Source organism: Lates calcarifer, linkage group LG20 (assembly GCF_001640805.2).
Source record: "Lates calcarifer isolate ASB-BC8 linkage group LG20, TLL_Latcal_v3, whole genome shotgun sequence".
Taxonomy (NCBI): Eukaryota; Metazoa; Chordata; class Actinopteri; family Centropomidae; genus Lates; species Lates calcarifer.
Window position 1 is genome coordinate 22901207 of NC_066852.1, and position 25207 is coordinate 22926413.

Here is a 25207-nt window from a genome sequence, read left to right on the forward strand (position 1 = left end):
GTTTTTCTCTACAGCATCGCCTCTGTTGTCTGTTCTCATTTTGTTCCAGTCAAAGACAAACACATAGAGACACATGAACTCATACATACACAGTCTCCTACTTGTTGTTTTTACCTATAACACTGTGAAGATAGCATGTCTGGTATAACACTAACTCTACATCTACATTCAAGTCTGTGCCAAACCCATGAATAAAAGGCACAAAGAATAGTTCCAGAAAATAAAAGTATGGATATTTTCTAAACTGACAGGATTAGAAAATGACTGAACTCTTATTTCAATAAACAGTGACTACAGTAGTGCTGGAGAAACAATCAAGCTGCTCAGTGCATCATGTAATTGTGAGTGCATTTGTAATTATAAAGTTAACATTGTTACTTCCTCTATTTACTGTCCACCAGTCATCCACCAAGAGAGTGAAGTTGTTTTTTTCACATCTCCTACATTAGTCATTTAATTGTAATTTAATTGTGATGCTTTCAGAAAATCATAAAAGCTGCACATTTTATTAGTTTTGCTGATTGTTTAGTCATGCAGTTCATGTATATATTAAAGGCTTACTGCTGTGGAATAAAAAGTTCTAAAGAGATGGAAAAATGCCAAGAGACTCAAGATGACAGTATGTTTTCAGAACAAATTTCTCTTTTGAAGTGTACAAGTTTGCTTCAACTTTTCACCTTTTATCCAGACCTTTTTGATCCATCCACATTCATGTTTTTGAAGTGTTTTTACTTTAAAGTCTTTTATGTTTGTGACCCAATATAAATATCAGTGAGTATTTGACATGAATACATGACTCCATGTATTTATTTCCCTTGTGTGACCTTGTGTGAAGCAAAAAACCAAAATCAAGAGCCATTCATACAAATAGGACATTTTTTACATGTTGCAAGCTTCAGTGCGGTCTGTAAGTGTACTGTGTATAGTCCCCCAGTTATTGATATTTCAGGGCAGCAGGGCAATGAAATGTTTACAGTCCCAATACTGTTCACCCAATAGAGGTGAGACACACCACCAATATAAAAGAGGAAAGCCAATAAAAGCATGTCACTATTCTGATACAGATTACTCTGTATCAAATGTCAAGACCCCACAAGCTCCCTTTGTGCATATAAAAATGCGGTCGGGGATGAAGAGCATAAATAACACAATGAATGAAGAAACTGAGTCAGAATTGGGTTGACAGATGTATTGCCAGCTGGTAACATGTTGCTTTTGGTCTGAAGTCCAGGTTAATGCCTTTGACCTGATTGACCTGATTAACTGTAACTATTGTTTTGTTTGATAACCATGATTCAATTGATAACTGGTAGAGGAAACTTGAATTATCTTTTGGCTTACCTTCTCATGGATGGAGTTTATGCTGATTGCTCTGAATTAGAGCCTTTATTTTATTTTATTTTATTTTATTTTATTTTTTTGGGCATCTCATCTTCCATAACCAGAGCAGCAACCACAACAAAGAGCAGTAGGCGTGCGAGCAGCAGTTGATTGTTGGATTTCAGAAACTCAAACCGAACAACATCTCATCCTTGTTGATCAGTGAGCTGTGAAAACTATCATGTAGACCTGTTTGTCTGATTGCTAAAGCAACAGTCAACGGCTCTGTGTTCCAGTGAAAGGAAGACTGCAGAGTTTCTGTATCATTTGGAGTGTTTGTGTTGCATAATAATCTAAATAAATTTTCTGAGGCTCGTTCACCCCGGTACCCTGATTCTTTATGTTCTTTGTGTAAAGGTGTTGAATATTGGCTCCACCTTTTGTCATAATAAGAATAAAAATGCTGCTATTACAACTGGTATTTCTTTTACAACAAGACATTTTAAGTTTTCATGGTACCAGCAGTCCATGAAAGTTTGATGTAGTGCTAGCATCCTGCAGGGATACTGTTAGAAACAAAGCTCTTCCTTAGACACATTATTCATTTCGTGTATGTGTTTTTTCATGAATGTTTTGTGTCTTTGTGTTAAAGCTCTGGTGGTACTTAAATCTTCATATATGTCACATGATTTACACCTTGTTGTCTCTCTGTCTCTCTTTCTAGGTAAGTGATGTTTGGTTTTCCTCTTCTTCAATCCTGAAACAAGCACCTCTCACCTCTCCCGTCAGAGACTGCCCCCTGGAGATAGCTGGTGCCGAGGTGATTCATCAGTAGCAGTGCTGGTTAAAAATATTCCTCCTCCTCCTTCTCCCTCCGCTCTGCTTCCCTCTGACTGTCAGAGGAAATGCCAGCTCCTGTTCACCCCTAAACAAGACCGGAAAGGGGCTCTGTAAGCTTGTATCATTTTAATGTCACCTAACTCCTTCCAGGCATGGAATATGTGTTCAGGTTGGTGTGAAACGTGATGAAGAGACCCAAATGATGTCAAGGCAACAGGGAAAATGGTTGTGTGCCTCTGACTGTGGTGGACAGAGACAGTGAAAGGACAAAAGTGGTCTTTAGAGGGTGGCAGTATGTTGTCTTTGTGCTAAAAAGCTGTCTCTTCCAGTTCAGCTCCTGCTGAGGACTGATTAGTAGGTTGTGGGTTTGTCCTTGCCTTGCATTGATGCACTGAACCAATTAATCATTGTTCTTTATCTAGACCTTTATTCATTTGGGTTGTTGACGAAGTACGCTGTTGACCTTGTGCTTTGTTGGTTGTTTTTTGTGGTCTGTCTTTCTCCAATGTACCTTTCCAAGTCAGATACTCATTAAAGCACAGGAGGAAAATGAGACAGCAGAATATGTGATCTTTCTATTTAAGGTCTAAAAGTTTTCACAACTCAGGAAAAGAATCCTGACCTTGAGAGGGGAAGATAAATAATTATCATTACAATGTCTCTGATACAGTTTTGCTCCATGTGATTATCCCTCCCCCCTTGTCCTTCCTGCTGATATTGGCCTGAAGTACGTTTTATCTTCACCTTCCAGGCGGACCAGATTAATCCAGTGAAATGTGTTTTAGCTAAGTCAGTGCACTAAATGGGGAGAGGAGGGAACCCAGTGGTTCTGTGTCTCTTGAATTACAATGAGTTTGGCTCCTTTTTCAAAAACGGCAGAACGGTGTTTATGCTGCAAAGATCAATCACTTCATAGAGCATTGTTTGGGTTTTAACTTTTGAGGACCTTGTTGGCTTTGGGGATGACGAATTTTTCAGCAATGCTCCTGTGGACCCGACATCCAACTGATGCAATGAGGCTGCAATTGTTTTTGCTTTTGAACAGTGGTTTCTCAGATCGCCGGAGTTGCCTTGCTGTGTCTCTACTGGAGTGGCTCTGCTGTGAAACCATTCTTCTCAGCTCCAGACTTCAGCTTTTATTGGAAGATTGTGCGCTGTGCGAGGCACAGCAAATTAACCAAGGCCTGCGAAGGTTAAATGCTGCTACTGGGGACTTTGTGCGTAAGACAGGCAGTGGCACATCATTGGCAGCTCCCCTCTATCCTCTCCATGTTGTCAATAACCGCTGTCCACATCACAGCCCATTCATGTCTCTATGTGAAACAGTGGCCATTGTAATGGCATCACATTACGCAGAACATATTCATTTTTGGCAGCAAAACAAGAGTCAAGCATTCATTTTCACTCCATTAGTCGTCATATTTCTTTGCATGTTCATAGTGTGAGTGAATGGAGCTTTGTTCACATCGATACAGATGACCTCTTGGTTTTGTCCTCCCATTTGTCCTCTGTACACTGGCTCAATGGGCAGCAGTGTTCACTCTGATATGGAGACAGCTTGGCCCCTAAAGGCCAAAGGACTCCCAGATGATGGAGTGGATGAAACATCTGCTGTGGAAGTACAGATGGTAGCCTTGGGTACACTGTACCCTGTTGAAGCTGAAAAATATGATTTCAACCTAAGTAAGCTGTATTGACTGAGACGTCTCCTGCAGTAGTCCTCAGGTTGTTGGTGCAGGTAGTGGGTGGTGGATTGATTACTGTACAGTATTCCTACAAGAGGGGATACAGGTTCCTGAAAATGTGCATAGACAGCAATTACATAATCCCAGATTGTGGCTTTAAGTAGGCACATAGAGGTATTAACTGCATTTGCTAGAACCAGTATTTCAGTTACTCTTTTCAGTTCATAGAAATGTAATATTTTTAACAGGAATCTTTTATACGTATGTACTGCAAGATGTTCATTCTATTAACAGCTCTGTTAGTCAGAGTGATTTGCCATTTCTTTTCACTTCATTAAGTGTGACATGTTGTTTATGTTAACTGTTTGGAAGTTGTTGGGTTTTTTTTTTTTATTATCTAAGTAATCTGTAGCAAGTGATGCATCTGTCCCGCCACCGTCACAAGCTGTTGTGTTGTGCTGTTGGCGTTTGTCATGATGATCCCATAAATATAGTCATTTACACTCACAAGAACCTGTAGAGCTGTGTTGACCTTATCTACGCTTGTCATTATTTTAAGCTGATATAGGTGAAGCGGGGGAGCTGGTAGCTAAAGTGGAAGATTTTTTGTGACCTCTGATCCCTTTTGTCCCTGGCTTCTATCAGCTCACAACTCCCTCTTGGTCAGTCGCCCCATGATGCATCTACTGTACCTGCATGTTTGACAGCACAGATTTGGACAGATGTCAAAACTGTCTAGGAACTTCCTGTTATTTTATTCCAGACTTTCTCCTTTTTTTTGGTTTCTGTACATTAATGAAGATACTGTATGCCAAGGAATTTGCCTCATGTTCAGTGTGGACACACCTTTAAAGAAGTGAAATTGCCAGTGTGTAATTTGTATTATACAATAGTAGGACTTTAGATATCAAGACTTGTTGACAAAAAGAGCAATCTTGCAGAAAATAATTATCTCACAGATTAGAATAATTCAAATGAATATAAACAGATGCAGTTCGTTTCCATTAAAATTCAAATTGCTTCAAAAACTCCACGCATATTCCTCAGTCATGTAAAATGCCCCACAGATTCACACTTGTGTCATTTTCTTGAAAACAATTGCTTTGAAAAAGCCTCCTCGAGCTCGCCAGGCTGTCCTCTGTTCTCCTTGTGTGTTGTGTGGAAGGTGAGCGTGTGCCAGGCCATCAAACACTGCTTGTCCATTCTCCCTTTGTACCACGTCTGGCTGGTGTCCTCCCACTACTGCTGCTTCGTGTTTGGAAGGGCCAGCAGGGCCAGCATGGAGAAGGGAAGGAGGGCCGTCTGTGCCCAGCCCGGCCACCTGGCTGCCCAGAGGGGAAGGGGGTGTGGAGGGCGGTGGAGCAGAGGAAGCGGGTCAGCGGGAAAAAGAGACATTTCCCCTCCTCTTTCTCTTTCTAGTTTTCTCTCCGGCCTTGTGTTCTCTCATCCGCTTCTTTCTTCCCCCCTCTATTTGCTTTCACACTTTGTCCCTCTCACCTCCTTCCTGATGTAGCTCTTACTGGTTTTAATACTCTGCTTTTCATTACTTTTATGGTCCTCAAAGGCCCAATTCATGTCAAGTTTATTAGAAACAAACTTAAAGCAACAAGCTGACAGACAACAACACAGTAAAAATCATTTTGAAAAAGTAAAGCGTGTTCGACAGTTTCACTCTGATAAAAAAAAGAAGCTGTATAAGCTACACAGCTGAGAGTCCATTTTTCGTGTCTTGTGGCTGCTGCATGATGTTCCTGTTTTTGCCTTTGCTACCTGGCTGTAATTCACTTCTCCTGTTCTCTGCCGTCCTGCTCCCCCAGCCTCACTTCCCTTCTGTTCTCTGTGGTAAATGTAATGGGGCTGGCCATGCCAGACTGGAAACTGCAGGGCATTACCTATGGTTCACCTAGGTTAACATCTGAGTATGTTCTGTCTCTCAAACAAAAAACCAATACCAATACCCCCCCCCTCACACACAGACACACACACACGCACCGCAATACCATAGATTTGCACCAAAATACATATAGAGACTAATAGGTATGTAACAGAGATGTACAGTAATAGTTTTTCTCTTGGACATGTATTCTTACTAAGTATGTGAAATTATTGTACCATTTTGTGAAACTAAAAATGCCACTATTGGACAGACTAATGAACTTCCTTATTTTATGTAGCAGGCTTTTTTTTTTTAAAGCACCTGAAAATGTCCAAAACAAAATAAAACAATCATAGGTGAAAATTTACCATGTAGGAGGCCTAAAACTGCAAAAAAAATCTAAAATGTTCAGTATTTGCAATATATACAGTACAAGAGCAAACCATTTACAATTCAAAAGCCCAGCCAGTCATTACCGCAGGAAATGTTAACAGGAACACCTCTGTACAGTCTGTTCCCAGACTGATGCCTTTCAGCATATGTCTTAAGGGCTGTATAGTATATTTTCCTGTAACAATCTCCATCTTTGACAATGACATTGCTTGACCTTAGGTTCCAGAAAACCCAAGACTCTGAAAATACAAACAACAGGCGACTAAACTGAAAGTAGAATTTTGAACGTTTTCAGTCACAGACTCTTATTCAAAATGCTATCAAGGTTTAAACTTTTGTGAACATCAGTCAAGTTTGCTTGCCAATAGAAATCAATTATTGGCTTCTAGTTTTTTTTAAATGTTGTATCAAGTCTAGTGATTTTACACAGTATTTAAGAAGTTCTTGCAAGAGACCACTGTATCACTATGCATCAAATATGTGTAATACACTTGATGAGTACTTAACATGCATGTCATTATGTGAAACTACTTTCCATTCAGAAGACTTTTGCTCCTTAATTATTTTTAAGCTCTTCTGGAGGAGCTGACACATGGTCCAGAGGTCAAACTGTGAGGCCAGGTGAAACTAAACTCACCATATTGCAGTCTCTCCTTCCTCCTCCTTCCACTACCTCTCCCCTCGGGCTGATAATAGAGATTTGGGGCTCCCCTGCTGCTTGAGCCACCTGTGATATTATTGCTGAGCTCTACCAGGCAAGGTGGGACTTTTAGCCCTCTCTATGGGACAGAGGAATTAGAATTAACTTTACGGCTAAGTGGATCGGATGTCTGCATCTGAAGGATGAGCAGAAGGCCCTAAATTGAAATTGTTTCCTTTTTTGTGGGATAGGAGGAACATATGTGCATGCAGAAGCTCTTTGGTAAGGGGAGTGGCTCTTTATAAAACACAAGTTATTTAAAGAAACCCTCTGGCGTAGATTTATAAACAACACACTTTTACATCCTAAACTATGCCTTTTCATGAATTTTTATTGGGTTAGTAAATAATAGGAACATACATGGACAGTATAGGTTTATTTGAACAAAACGCCAAATCAAAAACGGTTCCAATTAGCAGAGAATCACAAAAGAAAAACATATATACCTTATGGCACCATAAAGGTCCTGAAGTAGAGGCATCATAATGCACAACATTTGTAAAAAGGCCATAAGAGCCTCATGTGAAACTGCAAATATCTTGGTATTTCTTTTGCCTTTAAGGGTTAATATTCCCAGTATTTTATTGCCATTATTTGAAAAAGAAGTATTTTGTGTTTTGAGTTTCATTGCCTTTAGTGAGCTTGAGGTAGGTATCATAATGTTTTTATTCATTCACAAGGCCAGATTACTGTTGTTAAAGAAAAGGAGACTGTTTCCTGTTCCTGTCATTCACCATTATCTGATAGCATTTATTGTTTAGTGATCTCAGCCTGTGGTGATGACTCAGATAATTCATCAAATAAGATGTGGACTAGACTGTGGGTTGATAAATGATCACTTGCCTCGCCCTTGAGCTCACAATATCATTTAAAAGACAGATTTCATTGGTCGCACTTTCCTTTCACATGAAACAATACAACTCCACCACACAGAATTACATCTTTGAATTACCTGCTTTGTTTAATGCAAATATGTTGCATGTATGAACATTTTTACCAAACTAATGACCTTAATGTCTGCATCAAGTTATGGCTGGTGCCTGGTGCCTGTATTTTATGGCTCTAAAGTCAGAATTGCTGGGTTTGCCTGTACTTACTTTAGGAAAAGACTAAAATTAGGCACAAAGTCCCATGTTCATCAAATACATCATAGAGAAGCAGAAATTTGAAATTCAAATGGAAATAGTTTAGAGGTTTTGTAGGTGTGTGAGGTGACTATTTTGGAGTTTTTTTTTTTTTTTAGCTCAAAGGACCATGTTTCTTTTCCTCCTTATCAACAGAGCTTTGTGGAATTGCAATGGATTTTAAAAACAGCAGAAGCTTCTATTTATGTAAGTGAATTAAAAAAAAAATCAAGCAGCCTCATAAATTACTTAGCTACTATTCCACAATTAGCATCACTTTCAGCAGCTAGTAGGATGTAACATATAGGCTAATTACATAGGCATTATGGGTAATTTTATGGAGACCTCCCTGGGTGCACCTGTTAAATGGGCCTTATCATTAAGTATGTATGTAAAATCTCCAGGCGGAAGATTAAACATTGTTCAGATTCCTCCTGTTCCAAACGCTCTATAATGATCCAGTTTATGTAAATAAGGTCATTATTTGGGAATAATCAGAATGGCTAGCTTTAAATTTGGGATTTGTGATGGTTGTGAGGACTTTTGATAAAAGTGGAGGATTTCTGATGTTTTCATTCCTGCCTTAATGACGAGTACACAGCCTTCAGTGTTAACGGTCTGATTTGATTACACATGGCCAGGGCGAAACTTTTTTGCTCAAATGACACAGCAGCCAAAGAAACCCATGAGAAGCCAGGGACTATTTAACTAATGAGGTGAATTCACAATTGCATCATCCATCACTTCACGCTCAACCACATCCCCTCAAGCCCTTCACCCCCACACCCGCCATCGTCACGCTCATTCCACAAGTGCAGATTTTCTCTTTGCTTTAAAGACATCCAGCTTAAAGTTGATGTACAGACAACCCACTTGATAAAGCACTGCTTCTTATAGTTCGGTCTTTCTCCTTTTCATGATTAAGTGCCATGCTGCACTACAGATCTATACCTAATATTTAGCCACTAGAGGGGTGAGGAACATGGTGCACTTTCTTAGTTTATGTTTTTTTTATATGTTGCTGTTTGTTTTCAGTTTCAGAAGATAGATAATTTAACGTTACGATCATTTTGGAGGACCTAGTTTGTAGTGCTATTGAACTGTATGTAATTTTGCAGCGCAGTGTTTTCGTAATGTAGCCATCTGAGTTGGCTACATCAAGTGGGTATCTTCCAGTGGTAGACTTTTTCACATGAAGCCCCATCTTTGTGTTGCTAACCTTTAACTGCAGCTCAGCAAAGGAACGTTATCTGGGGAAGAAGTAGGAGAAACAAAAAGTAAATTTCATGCTAAAAAGACCATAACATCAGGAGATGTAATTAGCAAGGATGACCAGAACTACCTGATCATTTCAGCAGTGTATTGGCTCACCCAAGGAGTTTATACATGTCTGTAGAAGTTCACAAAAACTTCTAAAAAATATTGCTTTTGTTGGTTTGTGAAAGTTGGCTAACTTACCATGACTTAGCTTGATTTTTTGATCAACACAATGCTGAGTTTGTATAAAAAAGATTCTCCAAGCACTTATTTTGCACAGATTATTACTCTCAACATTACACTATGTTCTTGGCGGGGTACAGCAAGTCTGGTGATAGAATCTCTTTGATCAGACTTCTTTTACTTTGTGTTTTCCATTGTCACCTCTTCAAATGCTGTGTAGTAAGTTGCTGCCTCTAAGCATTTGGCTATCACTGTGGAACAACGTGCTGAAGAGTGTGTGTGGCATCAATCAGACCCACATTTTCTTCCTTTTTCTTTTTTCTTTTTTTTAAACAAAAATCATAATCACACATCATTTGCCAAGCTTAAAGCAGCTTGTTTATGCCATTCATCTTGGCCTTTAATCCTGGCTTTTTAGAAAGATGAAGGTGCCATTCAACTCTTTACAAGTATGCTTACATTTTTGTTATTATTTTTTTTGCTCGTTTACAAGCTTGTCCTTGGCAGTTGTTTTCCTCTTGTCAATTGATTATTAAGTATTTTGTAACTATTCGAAGCTAGATTTCTAAAATCAACTACATTTGTGTCAGATTTACAAAGGGACTGCAAGACAGTCTCATCCCCAGTAACAGTTTACAGTCCACCATTTTTGCTGAAACTAAATCCTGGTACTGGGTTATGACACTAATTTGGCCACTAGCATTGACACATTGAAAGAAAATGAGACTACTTCTTCAGAGCTGCATGCAGGTGGAGTTTTCAGAGAAACCTTGACTTAAGGCCAGTTAGTAACTTGGCTCTATGCAATCACAGACTGGCTGAGATGGTTAAGTAGGCAGTTTACTTGTCTAGACTGCATAATTTCTGCTGATCAAGGTCCTCATATGGTCCATGTCTTCACATCAGGACCTAAGGTAAAGCACTGCCCCTTATTCCGTGCCCATCTGACACTACAGATTTCTGACAGTACTTTTTCTGGGGATCAATTTCCAAGTGCTCCAGTTTCTTCTAGAAGGTCCTCGCAAAGACTTTCTAGTTGATAAACATATAATTGCCACAGGATTTATGATATTGCTGCTCTGACCCGATTTCTACCCTCCAGATCATGTGGTTTATCAAAAGCCTGCTCAGAGTGCGATGTGGGAGTTTTCCTCCCACACTGAGACGTAGGCTGGATATTTCACTGCTACCAAATTGGCTGTTTGTCTTGCTGTACTCTCATTTATAGCACACTGGTGGCAAATGTAGCAAACTGGACCACACATTATATACCCCCCTGGCAGCAGTATTGATACACACTGTAATGAGGGATCTGGGATAAACAAGAAAAGAGCTGAAACTGCCATAAGATCATGAATGACCTTGCACCAAGTCATTCTTACATCCTTTAACAACCGGTCTGGGATCCTAAGTGGCTACTGCACCACAAAGTGTCACCAAGGCATTGATGTTATTCCCTATCAAAGATCCTTTTTCACAAGCTGTGATGATGTTCACTGGTTTTAATCTTTATGATTGCACTTATTGCTCTAGATTAAACACTTCGCAGTCTGTATTGACACAAGAGTCCTTTGAGGGAGGATAGATACCTGGGGAGGCAAGAAGTCCATGGTTATTAAATATCATTTCATCCTGCCTCCTGGTTGTTTATCTTTCATTATGCTGGTTTTTATTAAAAATGCTTATGGAAATCTCTGCGAGGTCTGGCCTCTCTCTGGCCTCTCCTGTGGGACTTTAGATGAGGAGGAGCATTTCATTTGCTGTGTTCTCACAAGCAAGGCTCGTGGCATTGACCAGTGCTTGTTATTAGCAATCATAATCACTTCAAATTTGATATAAGACCTCTTGCCAAAGCTTCCTGGTTGGTGGCTCTATGCCTCTCTCCTGAGAGACTAACTACTGCCTCCTGCTCCTTTGATTAAACTTTCATATGGCAGTGAACTGCACCATCCACCAGGGACTGAGTCACCGGCTCCATCTCACTGCCATTGTTTACCCAAGTGAAAGAGGAGAGGATATCTGATGTGCTCCAAATGAGACTGCTGAAGGAAAAAGCGGATTCTTAGTGGAGTCTCTGCAACAAATACAACTACACAATGGTTTGTCTTGGGTAAGCAGCACAATGTTTGTTCAGTCTTTATAAAGTGGGTTTAGGTGAAGCTATAGCCGTTACATGGTGACAGGCTATCTCTCCTCTGCTGTGTAATTCCTGTTGGATTCGGTTTTGATTTTTTCATTGAAGTCTTTTGCTTTTACTGACACATCCGTCTATTAGTTTCACCCCCTAACTGCTTTTGCTGACATCGCTGATTACCATAGCATCTCCAAACTATTACCTGCATGCATACGTTCACACCCTGACTGAAGCATAACACAAAATGTCACTTGAGCCTAATTGAACTTTTGCTGCAGTAGTTTTAGGATACACAGTCTATCTATTGATTGTTCCAGACAAACATATGCAGTATTGCGTATTGTTTGTTAGGCACTCTATAGCCTTTCCTACTGTTTTTACCTTGTGTCTGATAATAATGAATGGCTGAGGTGAAGTCAGACTGTGATGATGACTAAGCTCCCACTTAAGGCCCTTTTCCCACTGTCTAATAGAGTGCTGCCAAAGTTGAGGGCTGTTACGGTGGAAGCTCATTTATCCGAACCTTAGGCTTCTAAACAGCCTTTGAACCAAACAGGTGGAAATGATTAGCAGCAAGTTTACTTCTGTGTTTAAGTTTACTTTTTTCTTTTTTTTTTTTTTTTTACCTTATTTTACTTTTTTATGTGTGCTCTTCATTCTTTTACTAGTACACTGATGCAGTGGTAATGGCAGAAGTAACCTTGGGTCAGGTGAGGTAGTTAACATTGCTATTAAATGCTGCAGCTCTGCTGCTCTGTGGTTTTATTTGTGCAGGTTTCAAGATATCTGAGATTTCTGCCTCTACCCCAATACAATGGAAATTAATGAATTTCCTAATTTTCATAACAGTCCCTAAGAAAAGTATAGACTGACAGTATGTTCTGTGGATTATCAATTCAACCCTATTGTGCTGGCCACAATAGGGTTTCTGGAGAGGATGTTGCTCTTGAATTTTTGTTACTCTTGTGAACAGCACAGATTGAATTCTACACTCCTCCATTGTATAAGGCTGTGTTCCCAGAGACAGACATCTTCAAACCTCAACAAACAAAACTGAAACTATCTTCATAGAGATAAACCACTTAACGGACTGAGGAAGTTTGGATGAAGTGACCCTGCATATTGACCGGGAGGAGAGAGACAATGGTGTGTTTGAGGGGGAAAAGCAGTTTATGTCCATGGTGCAGGTTGTCCCAGAGAAACCCCAAAACACAATATCTTGTGTTTTTGAAGGACCTCCATTGTTGACTGGGATTCTCCTTGAATCAAACAATGCTAACATTCACCTTATCATCCTGGAGTTGGATATGAACTCTACTTAGATAACATCCACACCCAGAAATATCATGGCTTCAGAAAGTATTCAGAGCCTTTTATTATTTTCACATTTTATTGTGTTGTAGATTTCATTTTAAATGTTAATACATTTTATAAAAAATATGTGCCCCCTTTGTCATTCTGGGTTATTGGGTGTAGGCGGATGGTCAAGAATGGCAAAATATCAATTTAAAATTAAATCTACAACACTATTAAGTATGGAGAAAGTGAAGGGACCAGAGTACTTTCTGAAGCTGTAAACTGTTAAAGCTGGTGCACTATTGCTGGTGCAACTCAGCAAGCAAAATGTGCATCAGCTTTGTTGTTGCACAAATAATACCCATGACTCATTGCTTACCGTTTGACGAAACCATGCTGCATTTCACCATTCTTCTTCACACAAAGGCACACATTCACACCTTTCCAAGTTCATGTATCAGTCAGTCTATTAAGGCCTCTCAGAACTCCATAATGACTCATTGTTCAGGGATTGAGGGTCACTGATGGCCAGGGCTGATAGTGTCTGAACCTGGTCTCCTCGGGTGAACTGAAAGTCTTTTGATTTACATCAGGCTCATCCCTGCCGCCACCTACGTCTCGACACTGGTGACAAAAGAGCGATGCACATGCTGATTCTTCACCCAAAGACTGATTGATCTCATTCGACCCAGATACCAGCAGAAGAAAGACATTATTACCTTTTTTGGGAGCACAGTGGCACATTTCAAAGAGGCACTGTAGAGGGTGAACTAAGTCACAGGGAGTGTGTGTGTGCCTTTGACTAAGCCTTTTGATGACTGCTTCTTCACAGTGGCAGTTTAGAAAGAAAAGGTGATCCATGTAGACATAAAACCTGCACAAATCTGATTCAAATTTAAAGGGGGAATAAGTTGCAATGACACATAAATGTTAATCCTGGCAGATACACTTCTGTTCTCTTTTGATTTATGTTTCCTTATGATTTCCTTCTCCCATGCTGTTCCCTCTTTGTGGTTTTTGATTCACGCTATGAAGACACAGCCAAAATTCATCTTTGGTTAAAAGTTCTCATCAAAAGTATGCAGTCTCCTTTCTAACCAAGGACTGCAGCAGCTGATTTCACTGATTAAAGCTTTCTCTGTGATTGAGAGTGTCTTAATCAATGAAGTCAGGTGCTATAATTTTTCACTGCAATGAAAACCTGTCAGCATCTCAGTCCTGATGAAGCATGGTTGTGGTTCCCTTCCAGAACAAAAGACTGAAGAGCTCCCATCTCTAAGAGGGAAAACCCTAAAACAGAAAACGGTCAGAGGTGAACCCTCAACATCGAAAAGCTCTCATCCAAAAGCAGAGTGAGTGGGATGTGTTCACTAAGATGTCAAGGCTGCTTCATTATTGATAGGATTATGGCTCAGTAAAAAGGTCTTAGGCCCATTTCCCCCTCACCGGCCTCAGGAGACAGCTCCCATTTTGGGGAAATGTGAAAATGTAGCCGAGACTGAGTGATGGGCTTTAAAACACACTCACTGCACAGCAACAGCAGCTCACACCTCTCTTTATATTCTTTCGGTGCAGGTAATTAATAACCAGCAAAATATTGCAGGTTGACTGGAGTCAGGTTGTAACGTTATGTGTCACTAGACCAAGCTCTAAGAAAAATAACAAAAAGAGAATCTCTGTATGATGTTAACCAGAATTTACTGAAACGCAATTTGGTTGCACATTCATTTTGTCTAGCACAAAGGAAAATATTACATTTCTTTGGAGGTGAACTGTGTTATTTGCAAACAATTTGCCTGCAGTTCTCACTGATGAGATGAAGGAAATAAGAGGACAGGAAGCCACAGATAGCAAATCAGATACACCCCAAGGGAATTGGCGCTGGCCACACTTCGCAGCAGGGATCTGGAGAAGTCGAAGTAAGGGTATTACTTTTTAATGTTCGCTGGTGTGACGTTCAACTCCATTACTCAAAAACAACAGCTTCTGCAAATGTTTGAATTTGTATTTTTTCATTTTACAAAACTCTTCCTAATTATAAGTCCAAACAAAAAGGGAAAGGTTACTGTTCTGTTTTCAGGCACACCCAAAAAACAAATAGCTGGTCAGTGAAGGAAGCTGAGTAAAAGCCTCCAACAGTTGCTAGGAATATAATGAATGAGTGCACTGGCATAAATTTATGCTGACATTGCTTTGACTGAGGGATGATGTTGCAAATTGATGTGCTTTAAAGTTTAAAAATACCTGGAAAAAATACATGAAATATTTCCAGCATGAAACAGTTTTCTCCTGGACTTAATTATTGTAATGAACATGTTTGTTGCCTAGAAAAGAATAGAACAGATGGCAGGCTGCCTCTTTTATTTGTGAGAAAGTCTTGGGAGGGTTGTGGGGGTGGGGGAGTTTGGCAGTTGTGTTGTATAGTGTTTAAGTTAAACCTACGCCTATGGTAATGTTTTTTTTTTTTGGGGGGTGTTCTAAGCGCTAAGCAGCTAAACATAGAGGTGCAGCAATCATATCTGCATTCACAAAATAGCTCAAAGTAAGGGAAGACATTGCAGTTTTATTAGTCTTCCTTTAGGCTCCTGTTGTTTTAAAAAACAGTTTGAGATTGCATTGATGTTTTCTAAGGCGTCACATCTCCTGGCTCCGAGGAGCATTTCAGAGTAATACCATCCACAATATATGCAGATACTTATGAATTAAATTTTTATTCCGTATTGTTCATTGTAAAGAAGACAACATTGTTAGGTGGATAAAAGTAGGAGTCCAAAGTTTGTTTTGATCCTTAGCTGTTGTGGAAAAGTTTATATAAAAATGGTAGTGGGGGTATGGTTTTAAGTCTAACATAATCACAGTGTGAGACCCCACAGCCTCACATCAAGGTTAGCAGGTTGTTTTTTTTTCTTTTGGCTTCACTTTAAAAGCCTTAGTACAGGACTTTGAAATACATGCGGACAATGATTTGCATTGTGATAACTTGGAGTCAGAAGCTGTTTTATTTCTCTGCAGTTTTTCTTGTTCATGTTGCAGAATCCCCCACCTACACAGCATGGTAAAGATCGACCTTACTATTGAAATTGAAGGAAGTTGTAAAATGGTGTAGCACTCATTTTCTGGCACATTCACATCATATTGGGATTTCATTCCTCACCGGAAAGCTGTGAATGCCCACAAAGGCAAGTCTTTATTTTTCTGATGCATCATGTGGTTTTCTCCCACAGTGGCTTCCTCTTGGTCCAAACCTGGCATGAAAATTTGATGTTTCTACAGTATGTAGAGCAGAAAGGGAAATCTGTTACCGAATGGGTGAAACAGCACACGTCGACCTCAGCCAACTTCTTCTTTCTCTTGTTGAAGCATAATACATTTCACTGTCATCTCTAAAAGCTGCAGCGTGGTTATCTCTCACACTGAGAGGATTTAAAGGGAGACTTTTGTTGGACATATTGAGCTTTCCATGTTTCACAAAGAAATATTGCCAGATTTTTTTAAGTGCTGCCTCGAGCCATGTTTCACCACCATGCCTTTCTCTTTAACTATGAGAGTTGGCTGTCAGAGAGCTCATTTGAGGCTACTGTATGTGCTCCTCCATCTCCTCAAGACAGAAATATCCTTTAAATTCATCGCATTGTTCTCCCTACAGTACATGTATTACCTGTCTAGACATCCCCTGTCTTTGAGATGCTCCATGAGCAAATGTGTAACGCAGTCAGCTGTGTGAGACAGTGAGGCAGAACAAGACATGTCAGTTGGAGTACATGTCAATGCAAAAACCACTTTGCCCTGTTTTTCCACGTAAAATCATATCATCCCTGGCAACCTATTTTACTCACTGCAATATCTGAGGACACGTTTAGTCACAGCTCAGTAATAACCGCATACTCACAAGCTATCATGTACACAACCTGTGTGTGGAAGCATCTGTGAGTGTTTTTTCCCATTATTTTAGCCAGTGATGGATCTCATCTCCAACCATCTTCCTCATCTAATAAATCTTCCTCTAGAAGCATAAAGATGATTGATGGGTAAAGCAGTAATAATGGCAGCTTTGTGCTAGACATTATGCCTGACTGTTGCAGACTGTTGTCTTAATTGCTCTCTTAGAGGTGTTTCACAGTAGGAGATGGTGAGCAGTTGAGCCAGCACTCAGCTATTGGGCAGATTCAGCTCTTGGTGAAGAATTGTATCCGCTTGTCACATAATAAATCTAGAGTAAGTATCTGCAATGGGGACAGCCAGATGGCTCAGCTGACCTTTAAATCTAGCTTTCAGGTAGGACTGGGAATTGAGTCATAGTATGATAATACACAAAAATAAAATAATTACACATCTGAAGCCCACACTGACTAAAGGTTTAAGCAGTAGACAGTCTGTGTTATATCACCAGAATACCACAGACACGTATCCTGGTTGTATGAGATGCTGTCCTCTGCCAGTTGTAGCAGATTGGTCTCAGGGCCCTGATCTACCAAGCTGAATGTTAGTCATTGTGCAACACTGGGCCATTGTTGAGCATTTGTGGGCAACAGGTGCCATTTTGTGGTGTGTCCAGCACTGTTTGCAGTAATTGGTGTATAGCTCAGTAACTGTGTGTGCATTCACCCCAGTCCAATCAGAAGAAGTGTAATTCCATTACCATGACAATAAGCCATCCCTTATCAGTCAGTGTTGTGCAAATGTTATTGCTAATGCAGCAGTAAGATGTTGAAGTTTGCAAAGAAGAAAACCTGCAGATGTGAGCAGAGTTTTCAAAGTGGAAATGAGAGAGCTATGCATTTATTCTATTGCAGTCCAGCACTAAACAGAGCCACTGTATGTGTTCAAACTGTAGCTGTCTGAACAATGCTTTCTCGGATCAGTGCCTCTCTATAGAAATCACACCTTTAGTGCCAGGGTTCAGGGCACTGGTTTCACTATGATGAGTCATTGAATGTATGAAATTTGTGTTACATTATGCACAGGTTGTTGGCATTGTTCCATTCCTCTGACCTTATGTAAAATTCATATGTGGACGTCTAATATAGGAGTACCCTTGGTATAGCTAATTGAACACATTTAATCGGTGGCAGAGGCAGTTGGTGAAGAGAGCTGAAAAATGTTAAATCAATGGGCCTTCGTTGCTTATGCTTCTTTAAGGTAAGCCTGGTATGCCAAATCCCTCACTGCAGAAGCAATGCAATCTGTGCTTAGATTTCCCTTCCAAGGAATTGGTAATACATTTTCACTTTCTGGCTTTCCACCTTAAAGTCTCTTATGAGCTTTTTCTAAACTCTGTCATTTCACAGGACACACTGACTTGGTCTTTTTAAGAAGTGAAAAGTACATAAATAAGAAAATTTGATCGTTAGCACAAACATTTTTTAAAGCTCTGGAATTTTCATGTAATACTGCATAATTAGTTTTCCTCCTCTTACAGTTCATATTTGTTCATGTAGCCTCACATGTTCATAGTTTTAATGTGCAGAGTCAATTTTTAACACGTCAAAAAGCATTAACACAGTGACAGATGTTTAAATCTGGTAAAGTGAAGCTTGATTTAACATGCATATTGATATGCTACTGGTCTCCATGGAAACTTATTTTAGTTTTTCCTCTTCTGTTATCATTTTTTATTTTATATTTTGTTTGCTGTCATGTCATTCCAAAATGAGCTAATTACAGCAAAAGATGGAAGTCATACTGGGAGAGATGGCAGGGGGTCTCAGATGATGTCTGATGGATTAACATGCCTGTTTACTTTAGATTCAAAACTGCTCATTTACTAATTCCTTGTGTATTGCTGTGTGCGCCAAGTTTTTGACAGTGATGTACAAAGCAGCGACCATACAGACACTTTCTTTTCTTTCTTTCAACCAATGCTTGATAAATTAGTACAGTAAGTCAAGCAGATGGCTCACACTCCTTTTGCAGCTCACTTTCAAGTAATATAACTTTCCACCACCACCTACATAACAAATGAACTTTTTATACTCAAGAGCTTTAAAGCACTTAATGTACTTTTCCTTATACAAACTTGAGTAAACATCAAAATCAATGGTGACTGGTACACAGAAAAATATCTCTGACCCCAATTACTGCAAGTATGTTCAAAAGTGCAGATGGTTGACTTGTAACAGTTGGATATTTCTATTGATTCAGTATGCCACCGTCTTTTTAAATTCTGCACTTGATCTTTGGCAAGACCCTGGTAAAACAAGACGGCAGTCTTTGGAGTTCAACCCATGTTATAACTAAGCTGATAATATCTGTTTTTAAAAATATCTAATATCAGCCTGTCATATTGTCCACTCCAATATGACGCAGGTTCATTATAGACTGGTTCCTCAGAGATACCATGTTAAAATGCATGTGAAGACAACAGGTCAACAGTGGTTCAGACTTGATATAAGATGTATGCACCTAGTAATTTAAAAGTTTATACAATGGACTCTTCATCTTATAGGTGGAGATAAAAGGAACCTGTCCATTTTTAGTACATAAAAAAGCTCTTGTAAAGGTTGTGACCTTAGTATTGCCAACTATAATTTCCCCACCTTTTTGATGGTGGTATGGGTCACCTTGAGAGCTTGTTGGACACAGTGTTAGTGGCATCATGCATTGGTTGTTTAAGGGACATCTTGACTTGGATTCAGAAAATTAGAACTTGGGTGAAGTGATGAAAGCTCTGGTTGGAGCTGAGGTTGGGCAAGAAAGCAATAAACCACCACTGCTTCCTGTGATAGGCTGACAGACATCACAAACACACCCCAAATCCTCCCCTCAAGCCTTAATATCTCCATAATGTAACAATGATTCTATGTCACCACCAGGAGACACACGAGGAGGAGTGTTGTGATATGAGTGATATAGAGCCCAACTTTTATAGGCCTCCTCCTTTTGAATTGAATCTTTTGTGGTACTTGTCCTGGCACTTAGGTCTTAAATTTGGCTTACTTTTTCTTCTATAGGCTTTTCTAGACTTTGAGGATAAATTGTGACTTTTTTCAATTTTTTTTGGCATATATACTAATGTTATGTTTATGAAACACAGGTTCTAGCAAAATGGATATATACAAAACTTGATATCAGATCTCTTTGGATTTATCTTTATTTTAGGAAGCATTTGCTGGTAACGAGAAGCAAAACTAGGACTAGTCAGAACCACTCATGAATTGATGCAGAAGTTCAGGAGAAAATACATGAAATAAAATACTCCAGTCAGTATTTTTCATTTGTGGAAGGGTTTCAAAGCTGTTTCAGTATCACATTGAACCGTATTGACTTTGTACCAGAGTGCTTTCCCTTGTCCAGATCTTTCAGATCCCATTTACAAGATGAGTGAGATGAGGTGCTCAGGAAGTCACTGTCAGTTAATAAAATGCGACCCAAGAGAGTCGACATTGCCTGCAGTTTTCCCAGCAGGGATGCTGCAGAGCTACAGTGAGGGCATTACTCTTTCATGCCTGTGTTGAATAAGCATAGGCCAGCTAATTTATAGAGGCTTCTAAAAGGTCAAGCAATAGGGCAAGAATACATACAACTGGAGGTTATTGCCAATACTGCTAAACTGCAAATGCTCTCCCACTCTTCAAAGAGGAATGAAATGCAAAGGTAAATCCAATGTTTGCTCCCAAGATAAATCAAAACTCAATCAATTTACTGTGCAGTAATGTCTGTATTTTTGCACGATATTGACAGTTTTATTGAATGTCATCATTAGCCCTTGCATTTGTGTGGGTGGTCAGACATTTCATCAGCAGCAGCTTTTCTTACTTTGCTGTGTGCACATTTGTACTCACTTTTCCATTTACAGTATTTGATTTAAAATTCTTTTACTCATTGAAGGTTTTTTAGGGACTAATACCAAGCTTGTTCAGGCTCTGCCTTGGAGGGAATGTGCCAAGAATGAGCTTGGCCAAACATCTTTTGACTGAGACCGCATTTTGTTCAGCACCCCTTGTTTCCCTTCATAGCATTAATTTGTTTCAGCTAATTTCACAGTCTGCGTTAGTGCAACTGGGAGCAGAAAAGCACAGGCTTTGCTGTAAATCCCAGCCACAAGAGGATTTGTTTACCTCAAATTCTTAGTAACAGCTCAGCTGACTCTGCTGCCTTTCTTCTTTTGGCCACAACACTCATTTGTCAAAGGGTGCTTGAGGAAACAGGAAAGTGAAGAGTCACAAGTCATGTTTGGTTGTGAAGATAACCGCCAAAAATGAGTGACTTGTGTCTGTGGGTTATGTATCTTTTTAGCTATATGCCATAGCTTGATGTCTGCTAAAATATGAATGAATAAATAAATAAATTTGTTTTCTGGGACATTTGACATTTCCATTTAACAATGTCTGTGGAGATTCTCAGTCATCCAGGTCATGGTTATCTAAGGAGGCTTGAATCAAGGGCAGCTGGATTTGGTTGTAGATACTCAACAATGTTTCACTTCTCATTCAAGGCTTCTTCCCCACCATTCTGGATGAAAGGTGAAATGTTTTGAACTATCTACAACCAAGTACAGTTGCCCGTGATTTCCATATGCTGACTATTTGCATTGTGCGTTCTGTTCCAGTAGTTTTGGGGAAATGTCACAGCAGTATGTGACATTCCTGTTGAATTTACTTTGGATACATACTGTTTTCATCTTTCTGCTGATGCTTCCATTTCCAACAATGCATTTTGGCCAGCATCTTAACCATATGTTGAAAAAGGAATAGTTATAGTGTTATATGACAAAAAGAGCAAAAGAGTTAACTGAAGATATTTTCCAGTTGCATAGTATTTTGATCTATTTAAGCTACTGCTGATGGAGAGGGTATTTATGACGATGGCAGTGACAGAGGTGCAATGGCTCCTTTGCAGGCCACTGAGATTTGAAGGATTATTTTGTACAGCTTAAACTCAAATTAATAGAAGGAGATTTATAGGTATGGAATACATCTTCATTTGGTTTTATATTGTATTATAAAGCACTTGTGAACGTCAAGTATTTTAGCTCTGCAGTTTGACAATTTTTTGACCTCTATAGTACTTGATTTCCTTGAAATGATGCCTTCTGTTATCCTATGAATCTACACTCTTGCAGTGAATTAGGTGCATCTCTGTGACGCTGAAAATGCTGTCTCATTGAAGGTGACAGGATCTCAACTCTTGCCATCATTTTACATTTGAAACACTAACAAGAACATAAAACTTAATTAGCTGTCTTTGCTTACAGCACCTCAGTTACCTGTTTCACCTCACATATCCAAGCAGTTTCCCACAAATGCAACAACAACAACAAAAAAAGACACATGGAATCATTCATAGACGGCTGGAAATGATCCACAGATTTGCAGATTTTCCCTCATCCACTCACATGTTTTAATTTGATCAGAGGGTTTCCGGATTATCAGCATGAGTTGTTTCAGTGACTTGTCCAGCCAATTCAGATGGGCTGGCTAGCCTACCTGCAGCCAATCTGCTACTTTATAAATATCCTGCCAATGGTTCTGGACAGCTATAATATCTCCACTGGCTACTTCTCAGCAGTAAGGGATTCTCAGTCTAGGGATTCTTGAGATGCAAACTCAGTTAAAAAAGGCTCCAAACTCAAATTCTAAACCACAATAATACCTAAACTATCAATCAAAAGCACTAATGGAGGCTGTGATTCAAATTTGGATGTTTAAAGAGATACAGGGTCACTCTCAGAGTCAAGGCACAACAGGGATCTTAAGAGTCTTAGCAGGGGTTGGAATTACTACTCTAATAATGTCAGTAACGTCCTGGCTAAACAGATTTTATGGGTGATTATAATGGTAGTTCCTTGTGTCTTTATCACTGATTGTAAAACCTCAAGCTGCCTTTACTTATGAGCACATGCTGGGTGGTTTGCAAAGTCAGGATTAAAGGAAAAGGAAGTGTGTAATAAAGCTTGTCGACAGTAGTACAGTAACACTTTCTTTGACAAACATAATATCTAATACTTTTATTCTTCCCAACATTATAGACAACATTTCAGGCAGTTATAGTTTCCATGTATTTCAGTGTCTAATGCACAGTGAAGATCATGCAGTGCACATTCATTAACATTCACGACAAACTGTGACTACCGCAACTTGTGCTTTCTACAGTGTGGAGCTGACTGGGGCTAGCACTAAAGAAAGGGGATTCTACCACTCACTCAAATATCAAAGGCAAAATTATTATTACTAGTCATGCTAATTGGTTACTTATGTCACATTAATTCTTTCTGTGCATGACCATGTTATACTACAATGTGTACATGACCAAATCTTAAAGTGTCTTCAGTGTCTAGGTTTGCTAACTCATTCCAGAAAAATTTAAATTAACACTACTTAAAGGAAAGCCATGATTTATTTCAACTTTGGTCATATTTCTGCAGCTCAGTTCTAATCACCAAAATATTCCCCTATATCCCAGAATGCACTGTAACATCTCTCAAAAATGGTTCTGATGGCGCAAAAAAAAAAAAAAAAAAAAAAATCCATAAACATAAACATTATTTGTTTAGATGTACACTGTATAGTTGTTTTTTTGAGTGGTCTTGCAAAGTGGTGAAAGTAGCCCTGACTGATAAAAAGAGTTTATCTCTTAAAATGTGAACTTGCTGTAAATATGTAGATGTGAAATCGCGCCTGGGTGCCACAGCATTAAACCACTTCAGAAGCATTTATTTAGCGAAGCTAGGCTAAGCTAACACCCCCTGAAACTGCTCACAGAGACATAAAAAGCCATCAATGAGTTTGTGTGGGTCTGTAAGTAGGAAGAATAGTTACAGTCTCTGATTTGAGGAAAATGAAGCTCTTCCAAAGTCCCCTGAAGCTAAATTCTCACTTTAAAGGTTTTCATGGTAGATGTTTCATTCACTAAAATGAGGTACCATTACCATGCTCTCTGGTTGGATTCATTAGCACACTGATCATAATGAAAAAGATAACAAGCAAGAGATGAAAGGACTGGATTTTACTCCCTGCCGTCATTCCCACAAATTAGGCATCCACAAAAAAACAAAACCTCTATCTGTGTTGTGCATAATGCAGATAATGACACAGGAATGGTTCTGTATTTCTGATTTCTGCTAAAGCCACTCTAAGGAAGGCAACAACAAAAAAAGGAAGAAATAAAATTGAGGAATCTGACCTTTGGTTGAAGCGCTTGCTGCCGCCTCACATGGATACACCATTTGTATCTCTGGCGGAATTCAGTTCCCTTCTGTTGCCCTGCTGAGAATAAATGAAGCTTCTTCAGGACCCTCGCTGTGTCTCTGGAACTGACTGGAACACTCTGAAGCACTGAAATTGGCACAGGTCCGTCCATACTAAGTACACCACACATTAGGCAAGCACTACTTTAGCCAGACAAGTCCATTTGGTTAATGGCAGATTTTCACCCACAACCTTTTTATCCTCTAAATGCTCTAGCAGGAGTGTTCAATGACATGGGGATAATTACTTCTTATATGTCACTTCTTAATCTCACCTGCCACCAGATGTAAACAACCTAAAAACAAACAACTCTAAACATACTTATATATTTAACATAATAATTTTTATTAATTTAGAAATTTTGACGCTTTATGTTTAATACAGTTTGTCCCTGTGGCTGGTGTACCTGCCATGTGTTGAGGCTGGGGTGCAGAAAAACCAGGCCTTTTTCTTTGGTTTACTGTGATTGATTAATCAATTGATTAACGGAAAATATATTGTTAAAATGATTAATTATTAATGAATGAATACATTTATTTTTAAATGAATTCACAAATTTTAGTTTTTGTTATTTCATTAATCGTATTTCACCTCACGTATCTTCAGTCTATGCTTTACTGTATCTGTTTGTCACAGAACACATATTTTAATGACCTGCCTGGATCGTCAGTGGGATGTTCAGGTGAACTCATTTCCTGCCTTGAATTGTGGCAGCTTGTGGTATATTGGCTCGTGTGCTTCAGTGGAGGTTATTCCAGCTACAAGTTCAACTTCGCCTACCTGCTAAAAAAATGAACTGGAGCAGCTCAGTGGCTGGTTTTAAAAAGGGTAAAGTTGCTTGGCTCATGATTCCAACCTTCTGGATGGACATACCGAGCCTGACAGGTCAGCCAATTTGGATGTTTTTTGGCCGAAGAGCAGAGGAGTGTGGGTATCCTTCTGCTCATCACCAGCGACGCTGCCTGTCAACACGTGTCCATCAAGTGCAGCCCCGTTGTCACATTCTGCAGCTTTCATTTCGGAGTGTGCTGATTCACCGGTGTTCTGACAGCTGGTACTTGTGTAATCTCTGTATCCACTCTATCAAATGACACTTGGCCTATTTGCTGCTCTTCTCATATCCCCTCTATACGGCCAGCCTCCAATAGCTGAATATCTGATTGGCTGATGTACTGCTCCAAAATATCTTGTTTGGCTTCTCTGAATTATTGCA

The 25207-nt window shown here is 39.5% G+C and overlaps 1 protein-coding gene across 9 annotated transcripts in view; it reads left to right on the forward strand.

Annotated features, from left to right (window-relative positions):
• The window catches only part of cadm1a (cell adhesion molecule 1a), a 333568-nt gene that overhangs the window by 72129 nt on the left and 236232 nt on the right, over window positions 1-25207 (forward strand). The gene's annotated exons all lie outside the window — the stretch shown is intronic.